Source organism: Chrysemys picta, chromosome 2 (assembly GCF_011386835.1).
Source record: "Chrysemys picta bellii isolate R12L10 chromosome 2, ASM1138683v2, whole genome shotgun sequence".
NCBI classification, from domain to species: Eukaryota; Metazoa; Chordata; order Testudines; family Emydidae; genus Chrysemys; species Chrysemys picta.
Window position 1 is genome coordinate 233,086,408 of NC_088792.1, and position 14,701 is coordinate 233,101,108.

Consider the following 14,701-nt stretch of genomic DNA (forward strand, 5'->3'; position numbering starts at 1 on the left):
AGTAACAAGAGTGAAATGCCTGCATCCTGCATGGAAACTATTTAAAAACACCATAATATATGCTTAAACTAAATGTATACTTCAAATAAAAAACAAAAACAAAACAGTAAGAGGACCAAAAAATGCCACCATAGCTAAACTACAAGAGTAAAAGAGGCTGTTAGAGGAAAAAAGGTATCATTTAAAAACTGGAAGTCAAATCCTACTGAGGAAAATAGAAAGTATAAATTCTGGCAAGCAGAGTGTAAAAGTGTAATTAGGCAGGCCAAAAGAGAATTTGAAAAACAACTAGCAAAAGACACAAAAACCAAACAGCAAAATTTGTTTTTAGTATCTCAAAAGCAAGAAGCCTGCCAAACAATCAGACTGGTCAAGATGCTAAAGGAGCACTTAAGGAAGACAAGGCTGCTGGGGAGAAGCTAAATGAATTCTCTGCATCAATCTTCACTGCAGAGGATGTGAGGGAGATTCCTAAACCTAAAGCATTCTTTTAAGGTGACAAATCTGACGAACTGTCCTGATGGAAATGTCAGAGGTGGTTTTGGAACACATTGATGAATTAGAGTAATAAAATCACCAGTACCAGATTGTATTCATCCAAGAATTCTGAAAGAACTCAAATATGAAATTGCAGAACTATTAATTGTGGTACGTGACCTGTTGCTTAAATCAACCTCTGTACCAGATGACTGGAGACTAGGTAATGTAATACCAATTTTTTAAAACGGGCTCCAGAGGCAATCTTGGGAATTACAGACCTGTAAACCGAATTTCAGTATCAGGCAAATTGGTTGAAACAATAGTAAAGCACAAAATTATCAGACACGTAGATGAGCCCAATTTTCTGGGAAGAGGTAACACTGCTTTTGTGTTTTGTGTAAAGGGAAATCATGTTTCACCAATCTATTAGAATTCTTTGAAGGGGTCAATAAACATGTGGATAAGGGTTATCCAGTGGGAAGGTCCCTCAATAAAGGCTCTTAAGCAAAGTAAGCAGACATGGGATAAGAGGGAAGGTCCCCTCATAGATCACTGACTGGTTAAAAAGACAGGAAACAAAGGGTAGGAATAAATGGTCAATTTTCACAGTGGAGAGAGGTAAACAGAAGGGTCCCTCTAGGATCTGTACTGAGACTGTTCAACATATTCATAAAATGATATGTGTAGAGGTATAAACAGTGAGATAGCAAAGTTTGCAGATGATACTAAATTACTCAAGATCATTAAGTCCAAAGTTGACTGCAAAGAGTTGCACAGGGATTTCATAAAACTGGGTGATGGGGCAACAAAATGGCAGATGAAAACTGGATGTTGATAAATGCAAAATAAGGCACACTGGAAAACAGTCTCAAAACAAAATGATAAGGGTCTAAATTAGCTGTTACCACTCAAAAAAGATTTTGTAGTCATTGTGGCTAGTACTCTGAAAACATCTGCTCAATGTACAGCAGCAGTCAGAAAAGCTAACAGAATGACAGAATGTTAGAATCATTAGGAAGAAGATAGATAAGACAGTAAATGTCATAATGCCACTATAAATCCATAGTACCCCCACATCATGAATACCGAAGGCAGTTTTGATTGCCCCCATCTCAGAAAAGATAAATTAGAATTGGGAAAAGTACAGAGAAGGGCAACAAACATTATTGGGGGGTATGGAACAGCTTCCATGTGAGGAGAAATTAAAAAGACTTGGTCTGTTTATCCTAGAAAATAGACAACCGGGGGGTAGGGGGGAAGGAGAGAATATGATGGAGGTCAATAAAATCATGAATGGTTTGAAGAAAGTGAATTGGGAATTGTTACTTACTCCTTCACATAACATAAGAACCAGGGGCCCTCCAATGAAATTAACACACAAAAGAGGTTTAAAACAAAACAAAGAAATACTTCTTCACATAACGCACAATCAACTTGTGGAACTCGTTTTTAGGGCTTGTTGTGGAGGCCAAAAGTGTAACTGGGTTCAAAAAAGAATTAGATAAGTTCATGGAGGATAAGTCCATCAATGGCCATTAACCAAGATAGTCCGGGGCACAACCCCATGCTCTGGGTATCCCTAAATCTCTGACTGCCATATGCTGGGATTAAACAAGGGATGGATCACTCAATAATTGCCCTATTCTGCTCATTCCCTTTGAAACATGTTACCAACCACTGTCAGACACAGGATACTGGGCTAGATGGACCACTGGTCTGATGGACTATTGGCTAGTCTTATGTTTTAAGTGATACTAATCAACAATGAAAAATAAGACTGAAAAAATTCAGCTAGACCCTAAATTCAAAGACTTCCCATTAAAAATCTTTATGAAGAGGAACCAAACAAAAATATAAATAAATAGAAAATTAATTAACCCTGTGAGAAATTTCACACCCATTGGCCACTTTCTTCTAAAGAAAAACAGGTATTTATGCATTTCAAGCCCATTTCGAATGCAACCTAATTACAGAGTTTTTACCAGGCACTTCCCTAATACGGTCCCTGCCCCACAGCACTTACCATTTCAACAGATAAAGAAAGATGTGAGAAAGGGAGTCATCCCCCTTTTAAGGGTGAGAGATTGCCCAGGTCACACAGAAAACCTGTGGCAGATCAAGGAACTGAACCCAGATCTCCTAAATCCAAGCCCAATGCTTTAGCCATTGGATCATCACTCCTTCTCCAGGTTTAAAATTAAGGTGCATCTACTGGAGCACCAAAATACCATTAGGAAGAGAACCACATTTTAGCCTGTTCTTGTTGGCAAGGTGCTAGAATAGTTATCCTCACCATTGGCGGTCAAGGATGAACTGATTTGCTGGCTAATGACCCTCCTAAACTATTTTACATACTCCTAGACTGGTCATCACTATAGCTTCTAAACACAACATAGAAGGCTAGATGTAGTACCTTACTGCAGTAAAAGTACCAAACAATGTAAGAGGGGCAGAATATGGCCGACAGTAATAAAACTAGTATAGTGCTGTCCAAAAAGTGACTTCAGGGTGAATTCTTCTCCCCCCGCCCCAACCCCGCCCACGATATTGCAGGCTTTTTAATGCAGATTTATAATATACATGTAATAGCTATACTTTGTGTGTATGAATATTAGTATGTCTCACCTTTGTCTATGGTGGGACGGCTACAGCATGATTTTGTAAAATGGTTTTAACACAGTTTGTCCAGTCCACAACAGCAGAGAAAGTTACTTCATATTATCTACTAGCCAGAACCATATTTGAAACAAATTTCAACATATCTGTAGATAGAAATGGAAGCTACAACTCAATCACCTCTTACACTATTGTACAATACTGCTGTAGCCAAACATTTAAATTATTTGAAAGGAGAGAAATAACTTCACAAAAAAGTCAGAGTCAATTTGCAGGTTTCCAATGGAACCATTATATTTTTAAGAGCTAAGTATCTATTTTTTTAATGAAAGATTAAAAAGGAATTTAATTTACATAATAGAAGTGTTTCCCTCCCTTCTTGCAGATATGATTCATGGAACTCCATGCTATTTTGATAAAGCGTTTCAGGGGAGAGGAAGGACGGGAAGAGGATGAGCTAAAAAATGTGTAAAGGGGAACTTCTAAATGTGCACACTAAAATCTGGTATTTGAGCAACATGCCAGCCACAGATGGCTATAGACACACTACTCAAACTTTGGAAAATACACTCACGCGTATGATCAGCTTCCTTAAAATCCCCAAAATTATTTTGGTCAAGTACATGGGATCCTAGAAAAATGTTTAAATGATTAAGGTAAAATTAACTTTTTAAAGCCCTGGTCTACACTACAAATTTATATTAGTCTAACTACATCACTTAGGGATATGGAAAATCCACCGCCCTGAGTGATGCAGTTATACCAACTGAATTCCTGGTGTAGACAGTGCTATGTTGACACAAGGAGCTTCTCCCGTCAATGTAGCTACTGCCTCTCAGGGAGGTAGAGTACCTACAATGATGGGAGAAACTCTACCGTCGGTATAGGTAGCATATTCACTAACCACTGCAGCTCTGCAAGTGTGGGTAAGCCCAAAGCCGATAAGACTTTAGTGATGATAGTTCATTTTGAAACTGGATACAGAATAAAGCCAAACTTTATTTAAAAATAAGTTGTATAACTTTTCACAATAAATCTTTTCATATAAAAAATGAGGTTGCAATGGCACTTTGCCAGACATTAGCTTAATAAACTTGACCTTCACTTGGTACTTTAGCCAGTAAAGTTAGTTTTCTGTTTGAGTATCTGCTACTTTAATGCCCGGGCATTGTGGCATCATTATAAAAATAGAAATTCAACCACATTAACAAACAGACATGTGTCTGTGGATCTTTAATTTACTGTACTGTAAAGCTGCCAGATAAACAGATCAGTGCAATTCAATTTTCAGAAAACCAAGGCAAAAATCTACTGGCCTTGATCCAAGTTATCAGTGTCATTGTCAAGCCCTATATTTAATTAATACTATTTACTGTCAAGATCTGAGTTGGGCAGATCTTTCACCAGCCTCAATTTGGAGGCCAAGGGCAGGCACTGAGGAATATTTGCCTGAGTAAATGTATGTCATCTTCCTTGATGATACAAGTGCTCAGTTGTCCTGTTCTTGACCCCGTAGCATTCCCAGGCTCTAACACTGATGACACAGTGCAATCAATCTACATGTGTATGTGTGTGTGTGTATCTATCTATATATATGTGTGTGTGTGTGTGTGTGTGTGTGTGTGTGTATCTATATCTATATATGTGTGCGCGCACACACACACACACACACACACACACACAGATTTTCCTCGGAGGATGGCTCTTTCTTCTGCAAATGTGTATATACTGTGCCTTTGTTAATATAAAAAGGTTGTGACCAAAATAAGGAATACAATTAAAAAAAACTTATTCAAGGCCCATTATTCAGCTATAGTTTAATTCACTTGTTAAATACTGGTTAAGTTAGTTTCCAGTTATCCTCTTATTTCCAAAATACTTTTCATTTAATTCATTTTAAACTAAAAAGTTAAAAGTAACTAACTATCTTAATGTAGCTACTTAAGAAAAGAGGATCTCAAACATAGGTGTTTATCTTTTAGAACAGTCCTATTCACATATAATATTTCATATCCACATTTCTCCCACACAATAAGCAGCTCAGTTGCACAGCACCTGCTCCCATGCAACAAATCCATTGAATTTAATGTGAGTTTTACATGTGTGGCGACTGTATGCTCAGAACCGGAGACAGACTTGTATATTATTTAAAACTATAATTTATTTTTTAAACAATCTGCTTCCCATTAACTTAATTTATATTTTTGCTATTCACAGGGTTTTTTTAAAACAATAAGTTTAACACTTCAATAACTGATCTTCTTTGATTTTACAGGGACGTCAAAGTGTTAAATTTATGATATCACAATCATTTGCACATCACAAAAAAAACAAAAAGGTCAATGCCCACTACCAATGGCTGGAAATTGATCAATGGGATGCACCCGTCTAATCTTAACAGAAGATCACTGCTCAGAGTTTCAAACAAAGGTGAAAGGCCCTGTGGTCACTGCCAATATGCCCTGCAGAAAATTTCTTTCCAGACCCCAGATTAGGCAATCATATTAACCCTGTTTGTGTGAAAATCACTATAGCTAACCATCTAATTCAACCTTGATATACCACTGGTGTACAAGTAATTGTTTATTTTTTCTTGAATACTAGTAAACTAGATTTTTCTACTACCAAGAACAGAGAATTCTGATCATATTTGGAGAAAAACAAAACTTCTCACTTATTTTTAATGTCAAAGAATGGTCATGTGTTCTTCTACTGCCTCGTTTGATTTTTTTTTTTAACCTAAATCTCTATACATATATGCTGCAATAAGATCCTCATATACTCCTCTTCAAACTTCTAATTAAAACACAGCAAAGATTCTTTATACCTTTGATCAATTAGTAGACTTTATTTTATTCCAATTTATTATACATCTTCTCCAGAATTTGTATATCCCCCTGGAAAGAAGGTGCTCATAAATGGTTGCAATACCAGGTATATAAATTATGCTACCATAAAGCTTTTTATGAACTGCAAAATACCACACATACTTTAAGATTTTCACTTACTAATTGTTTTGATTTTTGAAATGAGGGAAAGCACTACTCAAAATGTTTAGGAAAATAGATGTATTACAGAATTTTCCTGTCTACAGAGAGACTGTGACCTGCATATTATAATTATGCACATCAAATTAATAATGAGCTTCCTAGAAACACACAGTTTACGTTCTGCAATTTGTGGTACAATAGTTTAAATGAAGAAAGACAGGTTAATATATGTTTATACGATTTAATTGAATATCAGATTATAAACTTTCATTGAATGAGTCTGAATTAAGAATTATTCTGATAAAAGACTAAATAAATAGTTAAGAAAAGCAAAAAAGAGGTAGCATACAATCCATTTAGTCTTTGTATATTTTAATCTTTGTGGTATTTTCATTTACTGACGATAAAGAACAAAAAAATATCCACTTTTCTTTATTTATTTTAAGGAAAATTCTTTTTGCTCTCCAAAATTTGCATAATATAACTGTAAAAGAAGAAAAAGATACCCGACACAGATATACATATTTTAGCCCATAATTTTTCAATGTTTTTCAAACTGCTAAACACATTAAGAACCCTGTTACCTAGCGTAACTACCTACCTGCATACTTAAATATGTGCAAGTCTCAAAAATGCGCATTTATAATTAGTCTTCAGTAAGTCATTCTGCAATGCATTAAAGGGAATATATTTTCGTGGGAATCCTGAAAGGGATCTCACACAAAAAGAAAAAAAAAAAATCTCTAGATTTTATACAGAACCTTCTAAAGTAGTATGGAGTACCTTTCTTACGTTAAACAAGCCTAAAATAAAATATAGTATTTATCTTCTGCTGCTAAATTTTGTTAAACTACAAAATTATCATCAATTTTAAACAAGCTACAGGAGGTCTCTTTTTACTCACTGTCAGAGGTATTATCCCTTCTCGTGAATGGATTCAGACAGGTATATCATTCCTGATCAATTAGTTGTTTGGTTGTCATTATATTTGTTTCAGCCACAATGCAAGTAGTTTATTAGTGCTGGTAGAAGGAAAGAGTTCTATTTTTGCAACATAACCTTTTACTATAAGAAAGACCACACATTTGGAAAGTAAAAAGTCCATTAGGTAGATGATAAAAGTATTTATTTGGTTTAATCTTAAAATATACTACTCCTTGAGTAGCTTCAGCATATATTTGCTTACTTTCTTTCCCAACACAGAACCTCATCCTGGATCCTACACTCTTGTGAGTAGTCCTTACATGAGTAGTCCAGCCAAAAATATTTTCACAAAATGAGCCTCTGAAATTTTCTTTTCTTACTCGCATTGTATTAATTAGTTTGTATGTTATCTAAGACAGGTGTTTTTATGTCTGTGCCCTAAATATTCATATAAAAATTCCTTACTTGATCATCAAATTCTCTACTGAAGGAGCTATAACTGTAACAACAGTATTTAAATGTATATAGTTCATAGATAACTTACCAAGACTCAGTGAGGCAGTCAAATCAGTTCTGTAGGTCATGTGTGTGTGTGTGAACTTCAGTACTCAGATACATCTCAAGTGTGCTATAAACAAAAGTAAAAGAGAAATGTTAGTCTTTTTGAATAGAGAAATTGAAATTACATTATTACAGTATGTTTAACATAATATACTGATCATTAACTGAAAAAGTGAACTTTATAAACTTTGCAGTATAATATCTGGTTCAGAGATCATGGTATAATCCTGTGCAGCTGTCTGAATTACTCCATATACACACCATTCCCTTTACAGGAATTACTGCTGACTGCATGCAAACCCATGGTGACAGCAACTAATAGGTTAAAATTAATTTGAACCCTGTGTACTTTATTTTCTGTGAAAATAAGTCCAGGATAACCAAAATTCTCAACTAGCTGTTCCTCACATATATCAGAACTCTAATCCTTTCTTAAAAATCAGAACCTGAAGCAGAGTTTACCAAATCAGTGTAGAAAATCTCCATGACAGCTACTGCTTCCTTTATTTGTTGGTCTGATTTGCTTTTTAAACAAACTTAGTGTCTAAATCTCTAAAAATAGGAACTAGTATAAAAAAGCCTTGAGTCAATATTAAAAACTTAAACTTCATGAAAATTATATCCACATTCAGTAAATTCAGTTATTCTCCACTCTTCAAAGTCCACTTTAAAGCAAACATTTCTGGCCTGAGTGACGGAAGCATTACAGTTAGCCAACCAATGAAAAAATATGCATTTGCAGTAGCCTTTAGATTCCAGGAGAACAGAGGACAAGCATTTCTGTACCAAAGCAGTGCCCAGTCTTTCAGAGAAAAGGAGGTGCAATATTCTTCTTGGAGTACTTGCTCATGTCTATGGGCAGCAGATGGAGCCCCAGTTTGGGAAGGCTAAACCCCGGCTCTGCCTCTTCCACTCCCACACCCCACCTCCCGCAGCCAGAGCCCCAAGACCCCCTTCCCCCTCCCATGGCTGGAGCCCCGAGGCCCCCTGCCATGCCCCCCGCAGCCTGAGCCCTGAAACCCCCTCTCCCCTCCATGGGGAGAGTCCCGGGACCCCCTGCCTCTCCCTCCCCTCCCCCGCCCTGGGGCCAGAGGAGCCCTAGGCCAGCCAGAGCCCCGAGCCACAACCTGCTCAGAGGAGCCCCAGGCTGGCTGGAGTCCCCGTAGCCGCACCTCACCTCCGCAGACCCAAGCCACCCTGCAAAAATTCAAAAGCTCTTTTCTTCTTCTCTCTTCCGGAAGAAGAACCTGAGCTATTGCTATGCTCCATGCAGGTTCCGGGGCGGCTGAGGAGGCGGTATGTGTTACTCAGCATCCTGGGCTCATCAGTAATCTCCCTGGAGTCCACCGAGATTACTAATGAACCTCTGGAGTGGCACACATATGTGCCAGTATAAGGGGCGCTGCCAGCTTCCACCTCCCTCAGTTCCTTTACCGCCAGTGACGGTGCTGGGACATCTCCTTGCTTTGGCGAGCTTTTCTGTCTCTACTGTGTCTAACAACTATATACAACAAATTCACTACTAAAGCGTAATCAGTTTTGTTCCCTCCAAGGCCTCAGCAGAGGCTCACTATCCGATGCCTTTCTCCTGTTTTGGTCAGGAGACCTGATGTACGCCTTCCCGCCAATTCCGCTTATCAACAAAGTCCTCTCGAAAATCAAGAGGGACAAGGCATGGGTCATTATGATTGCCCCAGCATGGCCTCGTCAGCATTGGTTCAGCATGCTCATGGACCTGGCCATTGCAGTCCCGTGTCCACTTCCCAGCCGCCCGGAGCTACTCTCACAGGATCATGGTCGACTCCTGCACCCAAACCTCCTTCTGGCATTGGTGCATGTAGTGAGCACACACACCTACAATGGAATGGACATGAGCAACATATCTTGAAAAACAGTTACAGAAAGGTAACCGTTTTTTATCAACTTCACTCTATCATCCACATAACCTTTATAAACAGATTCTGTTTGAGGGCCAAATGGCATTTGTACACACCAAACAAACTACCAAAGAAGCATTTACACCACACCAATACTACCCTTACTTCTCATTCTAATTGACAAAAAAAACAGAAGTATGAATTAAAGCTGCACACCTATATTCTAAGACTTATGTAAGGCGCCCCCCCAAAAAAGCAACCAACCAAAAAAAAAAAAAAAAAGTGCTTTGAGAAAAATGGTATTTAGACCATGGGAAGAATTACATTCTTGATGATGGTCCTATTCACCTTTTAGAAATAAACTTTTAACTTTTTAAACTTTTTACACTCACAAGTGGTATATCACCCAGTAATTGGCCATTCTCAGAAGCTATCACCAAGGAATAGATGACAATCTGGACAATACGTTTACATGCACTGCAATTAATTTGGTAGGTGTTTTGGATACATATATTTTCACTACAGTATTTAAAAAGCATGTTGGTACTAGAGAACACAAATATGTGGTACTTTAAGTTTGTCTTCATTCCTGCTTGAGTAACAAGTTTGGTTTGATTTAATTATCTATAACCCTGTTTTATAGTGACAACTAATACAACTAGGAGAAGAGATGGTTCAGAAGATTGGTGCAAAGATAAAATGACTTTAATCTTTAAACATTTGAAAAATATTATTAGACGGCTACAAGCCAGAGGCAGATAGCAAAGTTTAGTCTGTCCCTAATGAGGCAGGTCCAGGGACACTACTACAGCTCCAGTCATCAACCACTGAGAAAGCGGAAGAGAGTGCTGGATGCTGTCCCTAGAACCTAGCTGGGAAACTCCATTTTTCATAGAAGTGTTTCATCTGAAGGTTCTCTCTGTAGCCAGAAGGATGGTGTAGGTAGAGGAGGATGTCTTCTTCATCTTCCCTTGAACACGATCACCAGTCAGTCTCCTAATTTTTGTAGGGGATGAGATCTGCTACTCTAACTCTCTTCCCAGCTTCCTGGCTGCTACAAGGTGTGGGTGGGGGGAATACAAGGGAATGTTCTCCATTACTCTCCTCCTCCAAAGTCATTTTTGGGTCATCTTCTCTTTTTTGAATAGATCCAGAACCATCTTCTTCTGCTCTTCATAGCAAAGTGAAATTAACCTGATTCTTGACAACTTCACTGCAGCCCATGTGGTTCCAAATAGCAGCAGTGGAACTGACCAGTATTTATTAAATTCAATCTGTCCCACTTTGCAAAGTTATGAGAAATAGCAGAGGCATGGGAGCTGTCTGTCTGAAGACTACGACAACACTTGATGGAAAGGCTCACAATGGGAAGGTTATCGTCACAACTTAAATTTTGTAGAAACTAGTCACTTAGCTTGTGCTCCAGAACAGAAATGTAATTGGGGCATTCAAGATAATTGAAAAAATATGGAATTAGTTAATTTTAATGAAAAGTGTCAGCTAGGCGTGGAGCCTGAAATTCTCTTGTTGGCCAGAGAATAGGTACTGTATGAACATATTCGCACCAACTCACCTCCCAATGTGTCTCAACTGCAACATAGGTTGTTGAGGAGAAACAATTTCTCAGAGGGAGAGGAAAGTTTAGCATCTTTGCACATCCATTCCTTGACTTAGATACTGAATTGCAAACAAAGATGCCACTGTCAATTGTGGTGATGGTTCTTGGGACGCAGAAACTCGTCTCAAGAAAACCAGATGGAAACCACCCAATTCATATCGAACAGGTGACTCATCAGCTCTTAAATTTGAATTCAGTGTTTGTATTACGGTAGTTCTCAAAGGCAACAATCAGGATCAGGGCCCCTTTGTGCTATTATTACGTGTATATTATAGCAGCCTAGAGCCTGTCATGGACCAGGCTCCCACAGTGCTAGATGCTGTACAGACACAGAACAAGAAGACAGGCTAGGTACTGTACAAAACACATGAATAGACAGCATCTGCCCTGAAGACCTTACAGTCTAAGAACAGTGGTAAACTTTCAGTCATTAGCCAGGGCTGTATTTGAACTTGAGGTGAAAGATACCATGACTGGGCAGAGGGACTCAGTAGGACATCTCGTTATCCCAGGGAAACCTTTTTAAAGCTAAACAGGAAAACAAAACATAGCTGATATATCCCAGGTGTAGCTAATATTACACATTTTTATCATTTTGAACAACTCTTCCACTCAAGCTGCAATATCCCTTCCATGCACAATGCAATCACAATGGAACATCATTACACACCAAGTACATATGGCAGTGCTGAAGGTGCATTTTCCCCCAGTGACCCACCAGTTAAACAATTATCATCAAACTTCTGTGTACTACTGCTTAATTGAGAACAAGACAGTGAACGACTATCCCTCTCAGAGATGCACCCAAAAGAGATCCCCATCTTGAGTGGGCAAGAGAAGTGAATTAAGTATTTCTATCTTTGGTAATATACATTTAGTCTTCAGACTCTTGCAACATGAGCATTAACAGCAATAAAAAATTAAAACAAAACTATGTAATTAGAGCTACAGTATCTTTACAGTAATTAAAGAATCAATAGGTCAGCCCTCAAAAAAAAATCCTAACATTTTGGCACTAAAAAATTAAAATATTATAGTCCTGACTTTAATAGTTACAAGAAAAAAGATTGAGTTAAAGTGAACTTTCATACTGGAGAACACTTTCAAAAAGTCTTGAAATAAATTTAAAAAAGTCTGTTTACCTATAGCATTCTCATAACCTTTTCCTTGTCAGAGAATTTGTGCTGGAGACTCTGATATGAAAATAACAGGTGAGCTAGCCTTTCATCTCTAAAGACGCAAGTTTAATTTTGTGCATCAAGTGTAACAAATAAAATGATTTTGATGGTCTACATGCACATATTTGTGGACATATCTGTATAACATAAGCACTCAGTCAGTAAGTCTTGAAATTTCTGGTGAGAGGCCCAAAGACAGAAATAACAGAGGTGCTACAGGGCAAAAATGGGAAAGTTGTGTAGACAAGCTTGCACGTGTCTCCCATTAAACTAGACAGTATTGTCAGCCTCTCACTTCCATGAGTACTAAGAATACATCCTCTTGAAACATTTTTTTAAAAGAGCTTTTCTCTTCACAGGCCCACTTTTACCTCATCGTGCTGTTGTCATAACGATGAATCCATTAGCTAGTGAGAACATCCATGACAAAAAGTTAGTGGAAAAATACGTTATTAAACTTATCTGCAGACCAAGATTCTCTCTAAGAACATTTGATTTAAAAACAAGTACCTCCAATATCATTAGTAGGCAATAGACAACTGACACACTAAACTGCTTTTTGTGGGAGTGTTTAAAATTAATATGTAGTACACACTAGAGGTGCCATATTGACAGAACTAAAATACTAAGTCCCATATTCACACACAGCAGAAATACAGCATGTTCAGATGTGCGAGCGACCATAACATATGCCTTAATTCCTAATAAGCAAGAAATTATTTCAGTCTCCATAAACCAGGGGTCTGCAACCTTTCAGAAGTGGTGTGCCGAGTCTTCATTTATTCACTCTGATTTAAGGTTTCGCGTGCCAGTAATACATTAACGTTTTTAGAAGGTCTCTTTGTATAAGTCTATAATATATAACTAAACTATTGTTGTATGTAAAGTAAGTAAGATTTTTAAAATGTTTAAGAAGCTTCATTTAAAATTAAATTAAAATGCAGAGCCCCCCCCAGACTGGTGGCCAGGACCCGGGCAGTGTGAGTGCCACTGAAAATCAGCTCGCGTGCCGCCTTCGGCACCTGTGCCATAGGTTGCCTACCCCTGCCATAAACATTCTTCAATCCTGGACTTCCCCACTGAACCAGTCGCTCAGAGTGCCAACTGTGATATTCCCAGTCGAAATCCCACCAAGAGCAACAACGTTTTACACTCAATAAAGAATCATCAAAATAACGAATTTCAGTCCCCAACACATAGGGATGTATTCTATCCAGCAACTTAAAGGTGAAAAGGCTCTGTGTGCTAGTTATCTTTAAATTTTCAGTTTGGTGCAGTGTAAATTATTTTTCTTCAGGGTTCACACGGTTCTTTGTCCATCCACATGCATCTAGATATTGTAACCCGAAGAATGTGCAATCCCGTGGTTTCCATACCATCGGGCCCGCATTCTGAGTCTTATCGCTATTGAATATGCAAACGCTAAATAAATAAATTACTGCTCATAAGATATGTAAATTCACACAATGTTCTAAAACTCCCTAATAGAGGATCATGTCATCTGTACTATGTAGGACTTATGAATAAATCAGTATCTTTAATACTGATTTGCCCCTTGATTTATGATCTTTAAACTCTTTCCGTTTCATTTATATATAAATATAGATTTAATATTTTGGAGTATTATTTTAGCACAATATAAATTATCTGTTCCAGAGAACAAGTTTAATAATATACAAAAAATATAATTCGGCACTGCAGAAGTTATGTTTTTAATCTAAAAATACACATAAAAAGGCTTTTCAGAACAAAAATTGTTTGAGTTCACTTAAGAAATAGTAACATTTTCTGTCACTCATAATTGCCAAAATGAGAACAAAATAAAAGTAAGATCAGCTAGTGATTATACTAATAAAAGATTTTGTTATAGAAGTCATTTAAGGAAATTCAAGACGGTCATGCAGTTGTATCATTTTATTTCTAAGGGAAAAAAATGGTGTAATGTTAGTATGTTATGTGGCTTTAAACATTTAAATTAATTTATTTTAAGCTTTAAAAAAGCAATAATGCATTTTTCAAAGGAATTTGTGCCAAAATTACTTACATAAAACTCTTAAAAATAAATTTTTTAAAGTCCTAATTCTAATGGCATCTAGTATATTAAAAAATAAACTGAAAAAAAGTCATAGCTGTGAACAAAAATTATACTTGCTAGGATCTGTGCATATTCAATAGCTATTTTTCAAGCTCTCCACTATCTCATAATAAATAATAATAATAATATAACAACCAACAAAATGACTTGAGTGAGAATACTCATGGGAGTAACATTGGATAGTAAGTATTTGCAGGGATCCAGCCCTTGGTCCATAAAGGATTAACTTCCTCAAATTAATTCTTTTTTGACCTTGCAAAAACTGCCCAAGACTGCCTGAAAATGGACAACAGCTAAAAACCTGCATTTTTTTTTAATCCCGCACACCAAATTTCTCAAACTACATAGGATGTCATTTTACA

The 14,701-nt window shown here is 37.3% G+C and overlaps 1 protein-coding gene across 13 annotated transcripts in view; it reads right to left on the bottom strand.

Moving 5' to 3' along the window:
• The window catches only part of NCOA2 (nuclear receptor coactivator 2), a 254,946-nt gene that overhangs the window by 227,975 nt on the left and 12,270 nt on the right, over positions 1 to 14,701 (bottom strand). For 10 of the 13 annotated variants that reach the window (XM_065582109.1, XM_065582105.1, XM_065582108.1 and 7 more), the window contains exon 2: positions 7,555 to 7,638. The gene's annotated coding sequence lies outside the window, so the exon portion shown is untranslated. Of the gene's footprint in view, positions 1 to 6,990; positions 7,110 to 7,554; positions 7,639 to 8,033; positions 8,171 to 14,701 lie in introns of those variants that run through there. The other 3 variants (XM_065582107.1, XM_065582113.1, XM_065582116.1) reach the window with 3 other exon arrangements.